Below are 13,236 nucleotides of genomic sequence, written 5' to 3'. Positions count from 1 at the left end.
TGGTCTCCAGGGAGCTCCTGGAACCCTGGGTCTCACTGAGGCTAATGTCCTCTTGCTGGGGTGGTGCGCCTCCATCCTTCTGCAGTGGCAGCCTGAAAAGGGTAAGGAGGGGAGGGGAAAAGAGGGAACAGGAAAATGTTTGAAGATGAACATTTTCAATAAACATTTCTGCAGATGTTGCGAACAAATGGAAATTGGTCTTTCCCCAAACCTGCGGGAGAAAAGCCACAGCAACATTTCTTGCAAATTTTTTTCCTCCATTTTTTGACCAGCTCTCGCCATCTAAGACAGTGAAAAGAGCTGAACAAATCTGTACAATTAAACAACATGGTCTCATTGTTTCCTGGTAGTCTTCAGTCCTGCCTGTACCAACGTATGGTCTCCATCTTTGATTGCAAGCCCTTTGAGTCTTTTGTTCTGCATTGGTACAGTGCCTAGCAGAACAGGCTCCGTGTCCAAGTCTGGGGCTTCTAGGCACTACGATAATACAAATCATAAAGATTAATATTCAACACTGGGGGATGCATCATCTTCCCTCCTGGTCAGCCACACCATCTCGATGGACAATACAATACCCGACTGGATGCAGGATTTGGGATTTAGAGAGGGGTTGGTGGAAGGGCACCTCAGCAGAGGAGATAAGGATATTCCAGTGTTCAGTATTTTTTATTTTTTTTAAGAGCATGGGGAGATCAAGCCAAGGGAGGCCCCATTGAGTGAACTTTGCGGGTGAAATCCTAGCCCCGCTGAAGTCAATAGCAGACGTCCCATTGACTTTGGTGGAGTTAGGATTTCACACTGAATGTTGAGTAAAGAGCTGTAGTCACTACAGGACACAGGGTTGGTGCTCCCACCACAGAGGGCACAAGGCCCTAGGAGGAGTTTTGGTTGGAGGTGAGACATCATAGAAATGTAGGACTGGAAGGGACCTCAAGAAGTCATCAGGTCTGGCCCCCTTGTCCTGAAGCAAGACCAAGTAAACCTAGACTATCCCTGACAGGTGTTTGTCCAGCCTGTTCTTAAAAACCTCCAAAGATGGGGATTCCACACCCCTCCTTGGGAGCCTGTTCCAGACCTTAACTACCCTTAAAGTTAAAACGTTTTTCCTATTATTGAACCTACATCTACCTTGCTGCAGATATTACTTGTCCTACCTTCAATGGACATGGAGAACAATTGATCACTGTCCTCTTTCTAACAGCCATTAACAGATTTGAATACTGATATCAGGTCCTCCCTCAGTCTTCTTTTGTCAAGATTAACATGTCCAGTTTTGTTAACCTTTCTTATTTTCTAAATCTTTGATCATTTTTGTCGCTCTCCTCTGGACTCTCTCCAATTTGTCCACATCCTTCCTAAAGTGTGGCGCCCAGAACTGGACACAGTACTCCAGCTGGGGCCTCATCAGCGCCAAATAGAGCGGTACAATACATCTGTGTCTTCCGTACAACACTCCGGTTATTACACCCCAGAATTCTATTATTCTTTTTCACAACAGTTTTGACTCGTGCTCCATTTCTGATTCACTCCAATCCCCAGATCCTTTTCAGCAGTACTACCACCTTGCCAGTTATTCCCCATTTTGTTGTTGTTGTGCATTTGAGTCTTCCTTTCTAAGTGAAGTATTTTGCACTTGTCTTTACTGAATTTCATCTTGCTGATTTCAGACCAATTTTCCAATTTGTTAAGGTCGCTGTGAATTCTAATCCTGTCCTCCAAAGTGCTTGCAACCCCTCCCAGCTTGGTGTCATCTGCAAATTTCATAAGCACGCTCTCCACTCCATTATCCAAGTCATTAATTAAATATTGAACATTACCAGACCCAGGACTGACCCCTGCGAGGCCCCACTAGATACAACCTCCGAATATGACCAGCAAACCATTGATAACTACTGTTGAGTGTGGTCTTTCAAATCCAGATCATCTCCATGGAAGTTAATGGTATTACTCAGGATCCCGGATTGATTTGCCATTTGATCTCTTAGGCTGATGCTAGAGGAAAGGTCACTCCTCGTGAAGAGGGTTGCAGTTAAACTGAGAAATGCCAACTGTGATGAAGAACAACGTTCAAATCTGAGGAAACAATGATGCTGTCAAAGCACTACTGCGTTTGTGAAATTGGAGAATGCTGGGCTACGCAGCCAAATTAGCTCCGTTTGCTTTGAGCTTGATAAAGGGCGTGTGTGGGCGCCTTACTTGAATGGTGCCTGCACCTTTCATGTTGACATGTTACAATTTTAAACAATATGCACTGTGGATGCATGAGTGAGTCAGGGAGCCTGCACTCCTGAATTTTGCTCCCTAATACTGTTGGTACGGAACAGAAATGCCTTCCCTCTCACTATATGTGGGTTATCTCTAAACCTGGTGGCCAGGGATGGCTGTGTGGCACCGTGCCTCAGTTTCCCCTTTTAAACCAACAACTGACCATATTCTCCCCTTGTATCAGGGCCAGTCATCATGCCCACATTCTTCACCATGTGTGAGATGCTGGCTTCCTCATGAGCCTGGGGAATATTCAGCCAACACCATATTAGTCTTTAAGCCCTTTGTTCCGGTTCCATTTATTGTCCAAGTGATCACAGAGGGTTTTCTCCCCAGCCACAACTCCCAGGATCCCCCCCTCCTCCCCAGGAGTCTTCCTTCCTCAGGGACGACTGCTGGAGATTGTCCCTTCCTGCAGCTTCTCCCTGCAGCCCACCCCCACCTGAGCACTTTTTAATGACTTTCTCCCTTTCTCGTCTAATAATTGACGAGATCTGGCTAGCCCCAGACCTCTCATTAAAGGGGCATGCTTCATAGTAACACTTAACAATTTACATTCATCTCTGCTGTAGAGGGCAGTCTGTATTCTCTTTTGGGTCTCAAACACCAGCGAACTTTTGGTTCTCAAAAACTATTCTGAGTGTAATTTTTCAGTTTTCAAAACAAAATGTTTCTGGTAAAAAAAAATCAGTTTTCAGTTTTCAAAAATTGATCAGTTTCTATAGTGAAAACTGTAATGAAAACATTTTTATGTTTTGATTTCTGGTGGGGGGTTTTAAGGAAAAGTTATTATTTTTTTCATGAAAATTTTCATTTTCAGCTAAAAGCCATTTTTCATCAGAATCACCTTTCAACAAAAATATTTTGACCAGCTGTAAGGAAGATCTTTGAAAATCAGCCATGTATTTGATTGGGTGTTTAGGAAGATTAAATGTGTGTTCCCACTGGTGATGGGATAAGGGGGATGGAACCGTGTTCGTTTTTTTTTATTTATTAGTGGGTGAGTTAATTTGCTACTTTTCGATTGCTTAATGCTGCCGGTGGGCAGAATTTGTGCTTTTTTAACACTGGTAGATAGTCATTATGTGGTTAAAAGACTGGTTAATTATCAGGGCTCCTTGAGATCTTTGCATGGCTTTATCTTAATTCTTGTTTAAATTCAAATAAACAAACAACAATACCTAGCTCTTATAGAGCACTTTTCATCAGCAGACACCCACCCAGGTCTCAAAGTACCATTATCCCCATTTTACAGATGGGGAAACTGAGGCACAGAGCCGGGGGGAAGTGACTTGCCTAAGGTCACACAGTTGGCTAGTGGCAGATCCAGGAATTGAATTTAGGTCAATCTAAGTCCCAGTCCAGTAAGCTAGCCACTGGGCCACATTTAAGCTCATTTTTTGTAAACTGTGGCCTCAGGCAAGCTCCGGGGGACTGCAGAAATCAAGGACATCGGGATTTGGCTCCTGGACAATCAAATCCATTTTTTTTTTTTTTAAAGAACAGCTGCTTTTGGTAGACACGATTCTTTGTGCTGCAGTGTATGACCGAGGGAGTTTTGTACGTGTAGCTGTAGTCTTCTTTGAAGCACAGGCTTCAAGTTCTTTTGCGGTCCTAAAGTTGGTGAGTATGCAGCAGACATTTTCTTTGATGTGGTTTTTAATGAAGGATCCAAAATAGCCTACGTATCCAATTTCCATCTCTGGAAAAACGGTCCTTCTGTGACATCAAAAAAACGAATGCGTATCATCTCCGCTAATTAGTAAATTCACACTGTGGGGTATTTTTACCCTTCCTCTTCTCATCTGAAATCCACGAACCATCTTGGCAACATTTTATGAGAGATGACTGGAGCATTTCCCCTCACTTTATTTTACACATACCGTGCTTTGCTACAGTCATACCTTTCGTTTGTTTACATTTGTACCAGCCTATTAGCAATTGCTTGCTTACTAGCTAGCAAGACTTGCAAAATAAAAAGCCCTATCCCCTCCCCTCCCACTTGGCCACACATCATTCCACGCTCTGCAGCTGTGTGTGCTCCTAACGGCCTACCCTTTGCAAACTCTCCGGCCAGCTGCAAGCGTGCCCCCGCTGGCACTTCCATTTGTGCACTCGCTTGGCCAATTTAAGAAGTGCTTCCTGAATGCTTTAAAAAAACATCCGTAAAAATTTAATAGACAGTTGTTTCTATAAAAGCCTGTCTTTGAAAAAACACACCTGGCAGCAAAAGGTCAGGTCAGGTCACTGTTTAACAATATGATTAGGGGGGTCCATGTCTTCATTCCTTGCACACCCCAGATTCCCAGGGCTTCATGAGAGCAATGAGTGTGTAAGGAATGCAGGATCAGCCCCTTTGTTTAGTTAGATGTCTACAACATAACTATTCCCCAAGCCCACAGAGCTCTGCTATAGTATAAATATTAACAGCAGCACTTTGACTTGCACCTGGAAATGAATGGGAAACCAGGTCTATGGATCGCAGATGTGAGCAACGCCACAGAGTAAAGGCAGAATTGCTTTCTACACCAGCTTAAATTCGAGCGGCCGCCCCGGCATAGCCCTAACGGGAATTAGTGCAGTCTGCAGATTGGAGGGGACAAAGGCATGGGGAACTGCAGTGAGGTAAAAGCTTTTGCCTAGTGCAAATGGAAGAAAGCATTTGGCACCTCATGCTAAAATCTGATCATCCAACACGTTTCTACCCATCATACTAGTGTCTCCTCTCTCTGTCAGCCAGCTAGCTTTCAGACAAGAATCTGTCATGGACCGATGTTGGGAAATCCATTCATTTGCACCATCTGAGTCCAACAAAATACAGATGGGAAGCTATGGATGGCACTGCAACCCAAATACTCTCAATGTACCACCTAACAGCCTGGCACAATGTCATGTTTCTGCAAGGCAATCCTGACCAGCGAGCGGGGATGTCACCACTTCCCTTCAATGCTGGGTACCTTACAATGCTTTGCAGCTATAGGTCCCAGGCAGGGATGCTCACAGCCAGCCTACAAGGATGCAGGTCACACCCTGAGTGTCTGTGTGCTATGCAGACAGCCTTGGTTCAACAACTGTGACCCCAGCAGCCTGTCCAGAGCCCCACAGCCCCAGTCTGGCTTCCACCAGCCTGGGTTACCACCACCAAGGTGACCCCAACACACTCCCAATCTGAGGTTTCCCAAAACCATGTGCTCTTCAATGCCCAACCCACTCCTGAACAGTTCAGAGAAAAATACAGTTTCTTTGTTCCTTTAAAGGGACCAAAAGCACATCACAGCTTATTAACTCAACTGGGGTAAATACACCCTTCCCCTTAAACACAGCACGGAGTTGCTTTATAGTAAAAATAAAACAAATATATTAAGAAAATATACATAGGAGTGAGTGAGTTCAAACATAAGGAATGACGATCGAAAGAGTTACAAATAAAAGAAAACATGATACGCTTTCTAGTGGCTAAGGCTTAATTTAACAAGTGGCCATCTTTGTTCAAGGTCAATTTCCTGCCAATCTTTCTTCTTTCCAGCCATGGCTGCCTCTCTCTCAGTCAGGACCTCCCACAGAAACACAACAGGCTGGTTTCCCTTGTCTTCCTACAGGGAAGATCTTTGCCTAAGCATGTTTCTCACCTATATGCAGTTTCCAGAGACTTCAACTCCACCCCCCTTCCTGGTCCCCCGCTCCCCGTTGGCTGAATGAGCCATCTTTCTCAGCTTGCAAGAGCTGTCTTTTCTTGTGTCTGTCTAGTGAGGGATGCCAAAGATGGTTCTGTCTTTGTTTTTATCTGCCAAAGTTCAATTACCTTGTGTCAAGAGGCCCTTCCTCTTCCTTTGGGCTTCCCATCCCCAGTGGGTTTCCACTGTTTTGGGTCACGCCTTGCTTCGTTTCTTTGGAGACTGGCAGATTGCTGTGATGGTCTCTCTTTGTTTGGAAACAGACTGTAAAGCCTAAAATCAACAAGTACCCATCATTCCTTATATACTGTTAATACATACATTTTACAATGGTATTGATCACCAGCGTGTCATAGGCTTTCATAAAAGATCTCACTCTAGGGTCTTTTGTAATACAGTAATATTGTACACAATCAGTTGATTCAATTACTTATCACTTGAGGTTCAGCCCCCTCCCCACCCCCCAATCTTTACAGTTCAGGAAACCTTTGCAATGTATCCTTTGAAAAGTAAAACCCAGACCAAGCTTCACTCTCTTGCTGGGGCATAGACCCCATGCTGTCTTCTCCTCCACATTCGCTTGATAGCTTTGTTTACTAATATGTAAATGTACCTTCATTGTCTCTGCCCGAAGACCCGGCTGGTCAGAGAAGCAAACACATTCCTTTGTTTAGGGCAGAGCTGTTTACCAACAACCCCCAACATGCCTGATTTAGAAACACTTTAGTCATAATCTTCGCATATATCCAGAACTCTTAATACACACTGTGTACATACATCACACAAGAATACAAATGATCAGTGGGTTATTAGTTTTCCAGTGACATATTACATGATATCTTTTAGATATAGATCATAACCAGAGTCAGTTGGGATACTCTGAATTGCTCAGTCCATTTGAAACTCAGATTAGTGATCTCCTTGCCCTCCGCCACTGGGATGCTCTTCGGGTCACAACAGAATCCTGCTGAACTCTGCAGGAAAATGCATTCAGAGCAGATGAGCAATCACCCAAAACTACCCACCGGGATTCCTCAGAACCACTCACGTACAACTGCCAGAATGCACAGGTATGTCAACAAATCCATGCAGATAACAGCACTAGGTAAATGACAGGGTGAAGAGAATCATTATGGATAACTGGTCTTTGCCCATGGCCTTGTCTTCCCCATCTGCGTCTCTCGTCTTATGCTTCGGCTGTCAGTTCCCTGGGGCAGAGCCTGTCTCTTTGCTAAGTGCATGTACCGCACTTAGCACAAAGGGACCCTGATCAGGGCCTGTGATAGGGTGTACAAGGCATTCTCAGCCCCCTGCTGGAGGTGTCACCACCCTGGCACACCTGCCAAAGGAAAAGTGTCACCTGGGAGAGAAAGGCAGTAAGTTTAGACCACTGAGCACTGCCTAGAACAGCCATTCAGGCACTGGTACCAACAAGACTTGGTCCTCCAGAGGCTAGAAGGGCCATGAGGAGGCAGTAGCCAATCAGGCCCCACCAGGCGAGATAAGAAGGCTTGCCTATTTCTTCTGTGGGGAAGTGCTGGGTGGAACCAAGACAGGAGATCAACTCCCCTGCTCCTAACCCAGAACCCCAGGCCTGGTTCAGGTTCTAACCATCTGACTGCACCTTCAGTTGAACGAGGTGCAACAAACTGGTTATTCTGCTCTACAGGCTTAAGGCCCAGGTGACCAATTTTCGAGCTGGACTTTAACTGTTAAAGTACTATCAAAGAGCTCACTGCATAAGACAGCTTGCTCTGGGCGAGCTGCGACAGGACCCCTAGGCACTACTACAGTAAAGAATTTAACTCCCATTGATTTCAGTGGGCAGAACCAGACCACAGTATCTACAAAGCCAACAAAAGTTGAGGTGCAGATGGAAAATCCTATTTATCCTGTTATCTTCATGTTGACTTTCAATGGATGTTACTTTGACTGACTTTCCAAGGTCCGTTCTAGTTGGTTACCATTTCCAGCAGTCACCCCGCCCTCCCCAGCACAGCGGCTTAATCAAGAGGTTTCTTAACACTGCTGTGCAATTAGTAAAAAATAATTTTAGCACGCAGTGTATTCCCTCTCCTGGAGGGATAACTGAGCTTTAATAAAGCAGGGTTTTACTGGGTTATGCATCTAAATGTACAGTTCTGAAGTTATCCATGAGGGATCCAATATATAGATTAACTAAATCAGAGCCATTATTGGGAATTAAATCTAACACTATGGGTGGGGCTCTGTCAGACAGTAAAACATTTTGAAGAAAGAAAGAATTGATGATTCAGAAACACGGCTTCCTAGCCCACATCAAAAGGGCCTTTGAAATGCAGAAGGGGGTGGTGGCAATATTCCCCTCCGTTAGAATGAAAAACGGTTAGTACCATCATGGAGAATGTAGGAGACACCGGGTGAATGTGTATGAATATGATGCATACCTCTGTCTCTTTGATTACGATCATGTTGTCTGCTACCTGGGGGCAAAGAGTTCCCTCAGCCTTGGGTGGTTCTACACACCTGCAGGAAGGCAGACAACGGCTATAGACAGCCCAATCACTGGCCATTACACAATACAGGTGTCCATTCCTGTGAAAGTATCCCCTCACCAACCTCTGATCAACAGCTGGATAACCCTGGAGTGGGGCGAAGAATCCAAGCAGGGAAACCCTGAACAAAGAACTCGGAATGTATGAAAAGTTTCAGCCCTGAAGCTCATAGACTCATAGACTTTAAGGTCAGAAGGGACCATTATGATCATCTGGTCTGACCCCCTGCATGCTGCAGGCCACAAAATCCTTCCCTGGACTCAGCCGTTGAAGTCCCCAATCCTGTGTTTTAGTGACTTCAATCGGCAGAGACCCTCCTGCTAGCGATCCCTGCCCCATGCTGCGGAGGAAGGCGAAAAACCTCCAGAGGCTCAGCCAATTTACCCTGGAGGAAAATTTCTTCCCGACCCCAAATATGGCGATCAGTAAGACCCCGAGCATGTAGGGAAGAGTCTCTAGTCTGACCCCTGTTGGCCATTATACTATTTACGTACCATTGCTTGGTTTTCCTTGGCTACTATGTTTTACCATTAAACCATTCCCTCCATAAACTTATCTAAGCTGAGGAGGGTAGGTTGGTCCATAGGGAAACAGACTTAAAACCAGTCCTCAGAAGAACATGGGTGCCAGGGCTAAGCTGGGCCTACCGAAGTCTTGAGGGAAATGTTCATCTTAGGTAAGAAAATATGCATATTGACCTTTTCCCACTGACTGCCATATCCCTATGGATTAATAAATAATACTTTGCTTGGACAAAGCTGTTCAGTGCCACTGCACTTAGCTACTGTTCACAGGTCCCAAAGGGAAGTCTATTGCAGGGGCCAAACTCATTTGGCCCTGCTGAGCAGACAGGGCTGATAAACACGGATGCTGCGATCTGGGGACCCAGTCTAGAAGCAGGGGGAAATCGCAGGATTCCACTCAGAGAACGGAAGCTGCAGGGCCTGTCACTTGATAGGTGCCCATAGAGAGAGTGAGAGAAATCGAAGCTACAGCTCACCCTGAACCATGGCAACCACATAGCTTCATTTATTTCATCTTCCGGACATGAAAATCTGCAGATCTTGCACAGTAGAATAGCAAAAAATCTTGTAATTAGCATGTTTTTGCCAGCACACACATGAATCCTCTCGCTATTTTAGCCATAAACGTTCTTCAAGCTTCAGAAATAATCGTTATCTTTCCTTCTTAGTAATGACCTAAATGTTACTAGCAGATCAAGAGCCTGACCCAAGTGACAATGGAAAAGGATTGCACAAAGGATAGCTTTCTTCTAACACTGAACAAGTCCAGGGAAAACAAGGCCTAAAGCTGTTATTTTCATTGGTACTATGCTAGTACCTAGATTCTTCCCATTGTGCTTGGTGCTGTACAAACACACTGAGAGACTGTCCCTGCCCTCAAGAGCTTGGAGTCTGAATAGACCACACAGACAGAGGGTGGGTGAAATTACTCTGTCTACTCCACTGTAGCGCTCCTCCACAGAAGACGGAGCAAGAACCAAACAGGTTTATTACACCCTTCGGTGCATTATGAGCACAGAGTCAGGGCCCCAGCCCGGCGTTCCATTTCTCACAAGAGTTGCCTTCATTGGCAGTACAGGAACATTTCTTTTATTTCCCTGTAATGGAGACTCTTTTGCAAAGAACTTCTCCTTCTAAGTCAGAAAACTCCTCATTTGCTCCAATGCAAGTTCTGAGGCATTTCAATCAAGCCATGTGAAGGTTGAATCAAGCATTCCATAGTGACCCTCCTTCATATGTAGGTTCTGACATTGTGACACTTGTTTCACTGTCTTTTTATTTTCTGTTTTTTAACTTTCCCCTCTTTGACTCAACCACTTGAGGAATAAAACTCCAATTTCCCACTGCTGTGTCAAATTACCAAACACAACGGTACCTAACCCTAACACTGTACAGTCCAAAGGTCCTAAGGCTAGTTCACCTGGGAAAATAGGTTTCTCTTTCAGATCCACTCCAATTTTCCACTACATCACTTCTGCCAAGACACTTTACTGGATTGTCTTGACCTTTTTGTCCAGTTGTCAAAAAAATCAAAAACCAAAACCTATTTGCTCTTCACTTGTCTTGGGCTGAGTTTTTCCTGTTAAAATGCAGCCTTTTTTTTAAGCCTCTATCACCAGGTCATCGACACTGGCTATGGTACCTTCTTCCAATATATGCTGCAGGAGAGTTGTTTCTTAGCACACATCTGCATCTCAGCTCCCCCCACTGTTATAAATCAGCTGTTAGATACAAGCTATTTCCTTTAATAGCATCATTCTTCTCTGTATCTTTACTTTTCTCTGGCTGGATTTTCTCAGTGAAGGCCCCAATCTAATGACCTTCAGAGCAAAGTATCATAGAAATGTAGGCCTGGAAGGCACCTCAAGAGATTATTTAGTCCATCCCTTGCGCTAAGGCAGGACCAAGTAAATTTAGACCATCCCTGACAGGTGTTTGTCCTCCTGTTCTTAAACACCTCCAGTGACTGTCAGGAATGCAAGTCTGCAGCTGTGTTTGGGATTAGCGAACTAACTGCAGCTGAAACCTCTAATTGGCTAAATTGCCTGATTGGTTGAGCAGCACCGACCAGCAGCTGCTAGGTACTTAGACCTGCAACTATGCTCGTCCCCACCTTGCTCCAGTCGTGTTCCTGCCCTGCTTGGTTCCTGAATCTGGCTCTCCCGGAGTTTGACTTCGGCTCCAACCACTAGACGTGACTGCCCGTGCCCCAGTCCATGACATCCACAGCCTCCCTTGGTAGCCTATTCCACTACTTAACCAAGCTTATATTTAGAAAGTCTTTCCTCAGAGCTAACCTGTATTTTGCCCCAGAAATGTGAAAATGAGGGAAAATGATAAAGGGAGGGGAAGGGCGAGTTGAGTTTTTAAGTTGCCTGGCTCACTGATGGTGGGTTTTATTCAATTGCACTGCAGCCCATTGGGTATTATTTCATTTATTCAGTATAATTTGTATTACAACGCTTCCTAGAGACCCCAACCAAGATCAGGACCCTATGTGCGAGGTGCTGTACAAACACATAGGAAGAGAGTCTCTGCCTTGCAGAGCTTACAGTCTAACTAGACAAAACGGATGAAGGGTGAACAGAGACTCAGAGAGGGGAAGAGACTTGACCAAGATCACATAGCAGCTCAGTAGCAGAGCTGGGTAATAGATCCCAGGATTCCTACCTCCCGATCATGTATGTAGCCTTGTCCACAGAACTACTACATGTGACATAGGCTTAAATTATGTCAATGGCACCTGCAACGTACGGAGAGGGGCTCTTTCTTTAGCATTTGCATATATCTAAAGAAATATAGTTTCCCATCAAGTTTTTTACTGCGCTGAATCACTCTCGGGCTTTTTCCCCACATTGGAACCCTTCCTGGCTACGTAGACTCTCTCCTCAGGTCCTACACTACCGGCACTCCCGGCTATCTTCGAGACACCACTGACTTCCTGAGGAAACTACAATCCATTGGTCATCTTCCAGAAAACACCATCCTGGCCACTATAGATGTGGAAGCCCTCTACACCAACATTCCACACAAAGATGGACTACAAGCCGTCAGGAACAGTATCCCCGATAATGTCACGGCAAACCTGGTGGCTGAACTTTGTGACTTTGTCCTCACCCACAACTATTTCACATTTGGGGACAATGTGTATTGTGACAAAGTTCCTCCTCTATCTTGGTGGGTCCTGCACTTATTGGCGGATTTTCTTGCCTCAGAGATTCACCATGTGGGTTGGGGAACAGCCCAGAGGCCTTCCCCTCTGGAAGAATCCACAGTCCAGGTCAATTGGGAGGTTTGGGGGGAACCCGGGCCCGCCCTCTACTCCGGGTTCCAGCCCAGGGCCCTGTGGACTGCAGCTGTCTATAGTGCCTCCTATAACAGCTGCATGACAGCTACAACTCCCTGGGCTACTTCCCCATGGCCTCCTCCAAACACCTTCCTTATTCTCACCACAGGACCTTCCTCCTGGTGTCTGATAATGCTTGTGCTCCTCAGTCCTCCAGCAGCACACCCTCTCACTCTCAGCTCCTTGCACCTCTTGCTCCCAGCTCCTCACACTCTCGCACCACAAACTGAAGTGAGTTCCTTTTTAAAACCCAGGTGCCCTGATTAGCCTGCCTTAATTAATTCTAGCAGCTTCTTCTGAATTGGCTCCAGGTTTCCTAATTAGCTTGCCTGCCTTAACTGGTTGTAGCAGGTTCCTGATTACTCTAGTGCAGCCCCTTCTCTGGTCACTCAGGGAACAGAAAACTACTCATCCAGTGACCAGTATATTTGCCCTCTACCAGACTCCTGTACCCCACTGGTCTGGGTCTGTCACATATCCCTCCCCCCTGCTCAACACCAAGGGGTTGGGCAGCTCAGGATGCCAGACAATGCACACGTGACAAGCCATCGGCGTTGCCATGACGGCTCCCTGCTCTGTGTTGCACACGGAACTGGAAAGGTTGGAGGGATAAGAACCATCTGGTCACCCTTGTGTTCTTCTCCTTGTTCCGCTGCATCCATTGAAGAGGGGCATGGTCGGTCACGAGGACAAATCTGCGCCTGAGCAAGTAGTAGCGCAATGTTTCCATGGCCCATTTTACAGTGAGGCATTCTCTCCCCCCACCACTGCATATTTTTGTTCCCTTGGAAGGAGTTTCCGACTGAGGTATAGAATTGGGTGTTCCTCCTCCCCGACCATCTGTGATAGAATGGCCCCCAACCCTACTTCCGATGCATCCATCTGCAGGATAA

Source organism: Malaclemys terrapin, chromosome 6 (genome assembly GCF_027887155.1).
Source record: "Malaclemys terrapin pileata isolate rMalTer1 chromosome 6, rMalTer1.hap1, whole genome shotgun sequence".
Taxonomy (NCBI): Eukaryota; Metazoa; Chordata; order Testudines; family Emydidae; genus Malaclemys; species Malaclemys terrapin.
Note: the sequence above shows the minus strand (reverse complement) of the source record.